This window comes from Pinus tabuliformis, chromosome 6 (genome assembly GCF_031772625.1).
Source record: "Pinus tabuliformis cultivar Carrire ecotype Pingquan chromosome 6, CPIR1, whole genome shotgun sequence".
Classification (NCBI taxonomy): domain Eukaryota; kingdom Viridiplantae; phylum Streptophyta; class Pinopsida; order Pinales; family Pinaceae; genus Pinus; species Pinus tabuliformis.
Window position 1 is genome coordinate 778,851,398 of NC_142292.1, and position 5,364 is coordinate 778,856,761.

A 5,364-nucleotide genomic window follows, 5' to 3' on the forward strand; every position below is an offset into this window, starting at 1 on the left:
GAGCTTGTCTGTGGTGCCTCATGGTTAAAGGGCGGACTTCTAGACGACACGATATTCAATCCACCATTGGATCAATTCGGGGGGATTGACGGTCAGGAATCTGTCGCGTTCAATGATTTTTCCAAAAGGTTTTTCTAGCGGGAGCCTTGGCTCTGCGAGGTATTCCGCTACAGTTGGTCAGGTTGCGTATGTGGCCTTCGTAGTTGTTGCCTTTTTGGGTTGTGTAGATTTCTAGATTAGGGTCGGAGTTTTAGCACTTAACTCGGGACCCTAGGTTTTCTTGAAAGTAGGGTTTGTGTAAAATCCGTGTTACCATGTGGATGGTTGTATTCTATGTAAATACTTTTCTGTTTTAATGATTAAAAAAGTACGACTCTTGCTTCAACCAAAAAAAAATTACTAATAAGGCTTTCCATCATCAAATAATAAAAAAATTGCATCATTGAAAGTGGGTTAAATTTAAATTTCAGACTCTTATATGAGATTGGGAATTTTACTTTACAATGATTGGAGAACGACTTTTTTTGGCTGCATTTAGTAGTCTTCTCTTCTGCATATTGAAGACGACACAGGGTGCAAACTAATAGTTCGCTAATCGTTTAACAAATGAACAGATAGTCTAGTAGACTAGTACAGTGCACCTTCTGCATTCCTTTTATATTCGTTTGATAAATGACACTGATACCTGTCTCTTTCTAGCTTTTCCCTCACTAACGCATTTAACCTTTTCAAGGATAACACGTACTTTACATTGCCTTAGTTGGTGACTTGTAACTTGCAGTTAGTTGTCAATTAAGTTGATGGAAACTACTACCTCTTGGCAGGGACTTGCTGCCTATGCAGCCCTCCTTGTTTTAGTTTGCAGCATAATAATTAACGTTATTTTGAATTTTTACGACTTTCCTTTATCAAAAACTCTCGGACAAAGTTTTCTCCTTGTAGAAATTTGTCACCTAAGATATGGTTGAAGGAGTCAACAAAATCCAGACCATCCCAAAAGATACAGCGGTTTGGGTTTCCACAAACAGTAGCATTCGAAGAACCATATTGGCTTCTCCCTTCAAAATTGTATCTTCCAACTTATCCACAGCAACGTTTCAATGGGTGCCTCACACCTATAACAATAAGCATATTTAGTCAGTTACTTTAGCGAAAAAACTTATAGTATTCCTATCAACTTACTTAGTCAATTAATTTTCCCAAAAAGGATATATATGATATGATATGGAGATGTATAGATTAAAGATGTGGTCACATCTATCTTCAGGTTATAGTTTTTCTATTATATAAATAAATGATGTCGTTGAGGCCTAATAGGTTTTTCGCAATTTATTACAATGGTTAATTATTCCACCGATACCATAATATTTGACGATATGTATGGGACATATATGTATACTGCTTCATAATTATGTTGTGAAGTTAATTTTTGTATATAGTTAGATGTATAAAAGATATTAATAAGATGTGAGTAAAAGATTAATAAAACGTTGTTGTGTTTGGATTTAAAATGGAAAATGTATTTTTTTTTAATCATAATCAATATTATATTTTTTTGTTTATCAGTTTTTGTTTTATCATCAATTATAGTATTTATATTTTGGTAGAAGTGTGTTGATTTTACATTAGTTTGTTGTGTTTTACAATTTTAACTAAAGTTTCAAAGAAATGCTTAATATAATTATATTCTAGTAAATTTAAAATTGTAAATTTTTTTTCTAATTTTTTATTAGTTGAGCGAGCTTTGATGGGACATAATTCCCCTCAGTAGTCATTCCTTCACACTCACAGTGGCACTAACATTGTTATGCTACTGCATGTCCCTTAAGTAGGTGGTGGGTTGAAGAAATCTGCAATTAATGTTATTACATTTCATTATGGGGAGCTTTTATGTGGAGCTTTCCTTATGCGGAGCTTTCACTGTATTGAGGAAACTTCCCCACTTTACACAATAGATTCCTCCACACCATCATTGTGATCATGACGTATTGTTCTCATCCAGGAAACTTATGCACTTTGCACAATGTATTTCTCCACACCATCATTGTGATCACTACGTGTTATTCTCTTAATTTCTTCACAGATTCGTAAGCATTTAGACAATTCTACAAAAACCAATTGCAATTAGAGCAATGTGGAAGCAATGAATGATTCTCTAGACTTAAATTCTCTATTTTACAATTCTTGTTTCTTACCTTTTTTCACTGGGAAAAAAATTTGGTACACACAGAAACCATACACTATAATTTTCACCAGAGCAATTTTGAATTTATATATAACTATAACAAAAGGCCACATCCTACAAACAAAGAAACTATCAAAAAATTATTTATTGAAAACTTTTATATAAAAATTAAAAATAATTATAAACATAGTGAATTCTATAAATATATAGATGTGGTCATGCATAGAAAATTAGTTTCCTTGATGCATTTACAATTTGTAAACAAATGACCTTATATATGTGGACATTGGAGAACAATTCCTTATAAGAAGGATTCGCACAGATAACACTTAATCAACAAACCATTATAGCTTTTTCTATAGCACTCAAATAACAAACAAATAGCTACTCGGTGTATTCATGACATGGTGTCATGCTGTATGCAAAATCTACCAGCGGTCTTTCCCGCAACTTACATACGGCCAAACAAGTTCGATTCCTCTTTCATTATGTATCTCATAACATTGCTACGGGTTGCGGGGTTTCATATCACGTCATCACAACTTCATAAACATTAATCATAAAGCCTAATACTCAGACTTCACTTTGTAGTTAACATGAGAAACTCCGTGTTAACATTAACATTTAATAATACATTGTTAATACACTATTATCAATGATTACACTTTGAATTTTAGACTATGATTACACTTTGAATTTTAGACTATGATTGTATGACCTTGTAACCATTTAAAATGAATCAATTAAAAATTTTGACTCCAGATTTTAGTTTACAATTTTCTACTTTTCCAAATATATAATTATTGGGAATACAACTTTTCTGAAATTTTATGATCTGTGTGGTATTTCATAAATGATAAATATTTTTTTAAAATGATTTTGTAACAACTTTATAAATAAATAAGCTTAAAAAATAACTTTCTATTAGTTTTTAACCTTCTAAAATGGACTAAAAAACAAAAACACTAGCAATCACCGCTTCTAATTAATTATGATTCTGCAAACCACATGATTTCCATTTATACCAAACTCGTGATTGGATTTACTTTGGTCAGTGCCACTCGCAGCAGGAAGAGATGAATATAAATGACAATAATGATGATATGTTACGAAAGTGGAAATGGAATCTTGAAAAGCATCCTTTCCGTGAGGGCTAGCATCAAAGTAGTTGGGAAGAGGTTTGATCCATTATCTTTTAAATACAGTAACCTTTGTCCTCTCTGATCTAATCTGAAGCGCAATCCTGTTTTTCTCTTGGTATCTGATACAATGGGTGACGAAGCTAAGGTGCAGGCCCCTCCTCCTCTCCCTATGGATTTAATCTTTGCTTTCGCTCCCGCCCTCGCTCTCAAATCTGCTGTGCTCCTCAAAATTCCAGATATCATTGCAAGCGCAGGCCCCGATCCCGATTCATCTCTTTCCCTTCGTCAAATAGCTGCTCGCCTCCCTACTCAAACTCCCCATCTCGATTATCTTTCCCATATTCTCGGATACCTCTCCACTCTCGGCATTTTCATTGAATCTCAAACCTCTTCTGACCCTCTTGATTTTCATTATGGGCTTACACGCACTGCCCAATGTTACTTTCTCAGCGAGAATGAGAATAATCCCTGCAGTATGGTGCCTCTCCTTCTGATGCAAACCCACGAGAAACTAATGGCGCCATGGCACCATTTTCATGAGTGTGTGCTCCAAGGCGAAGGGTGCGAGGGAGCTTTCACGAAGGCCCATGGGAAAGATGTATGGGCTTATGGCATGGACGACCCAGATCTGAACACCGTCATTAATAATGCCATGGCCTCATTTACCAATATTGTGATGATACCATGTCTAAATTTTTACGAGGGTTTTAAGTGTGGGGAGAAGTTGAGGGTTGTGGATGTGGGTGGTGGAAAAGGAGCGGCCATAGCTCAGATCGTGAAGGCTTATCCCGACATCCATGGGATTAACTTTGATCTTCCCCATGTCATTGCAACTGCTCCATCTATTTCAGGTGAGGTATCATGTAGATTTATGTTATATCACTCGTTTAGTTTTAGGGTGAGGTGTTTAACCAGTTTTTGAGTAGTTTTTCGGGTTAACATTATTTTTTTATCAACTTTTTTTCTTAAAAAATGTATAGAGTATTAACTTCAAAAATTAGAAATGTCAAATTAATACACGCAATCCATTCCAAAAAAATACCTGAAAAGTATTGACAATATAACTAGAAATTGTGGATCTAAGAAAGTTATGAACAATATACCAGATATTATTAATATTATGAAATGTGTGTAATATTGAAGCGATCGGGTTTTGTATATTGTGGATTTAAGCTGAGCTGTGTTGATATGTTGGCTTATTAAATTTAAAAGGGTTAGATGTTTCATTTGTTATTGTGGATATTATAGAGCATTGGTTCAAACAAGGATTATTAAGTTAAATTCTTTTGGTGATACTAAATAGAAATGTCGAAAAACATCTTCAGATTTTATTTTTATTTATTATTATTGAAACTGTTATTATGTTGAATATTTTGCACTTTATAGATGTACAACACGTGGGTGGTGACATGTTTCACAGCGTACCTTCTGGAGATGTCATCTTTATGAAGGTAGTTAATTCTCTAGAAAGAAAAAGCTACTAGCATCATGGTCTAATTTTGTGGGTGTGCTTGGATTGGCTGCAAATGCTCCATGACTGGGACGATGAACGATGCGCAAAAATCCTTGAGAATTGTCACAGAGCTCTGCCTGAGAATGGCAGAGAACCGAAGTCAACACGTTGAAATGGTGGCAAGTTTGACTATGCTAGCGCATACTAACGGAAGGGAAAGGAACGAGCAACACTGGAGATTATTTGAAAGCTCAGGCTTCTCTACGCTAAAAATTGTTGGGCTACTTGGAAATACACATTTCAGCGTTTTGGAGGCTACCAAGGTCTGACTTTACTGACATGGTGGCTTAGGTTGAATGACAATTTCGATTTCACAGAAATGATTACTCTTAGAGTTTTTAGTCAGAGACCATGCTTTGATTTGGTGTTGGTGATTTACAGATCCATTCATAATACAGTGGAAGGATAATATATTTCATATATTTTACATCTTAACTTTAAGTGTTTTCAGTGATCAGTTAAGTGGGTAGGCATGGATTTTTTTTATTTTAAATTAGTCATTAATAATTACTTAGAATTTATTT

The 5,364-nt window shown here is 34.7% G+C and overlaps 1 pseudogene across 1 annotated transcript; it reads left to right on the plus strand.

Annotated features, from left to right (window-relative positions):
* Positions 1-3,466: 3,466 nt before the first annotated feature.
* LOC149261044 (desmethylxanthohumol 6'-O-methyltransferase-like) lies at positions 3,467-5,149 on the plus strand (annotated as a pseudogene). The gene is made up of 2 exons (XR_016248382.1): positions 3,467-4,178; positions 4,714-5,149. The product of XR_016248382.1 is annotated as a desmethylxanthohumol 6'-O-methyltransferase-like (transcript).
* The last annotated feature ends 215 nt before the right edge of the window (positions 5,150-5,364 follow it).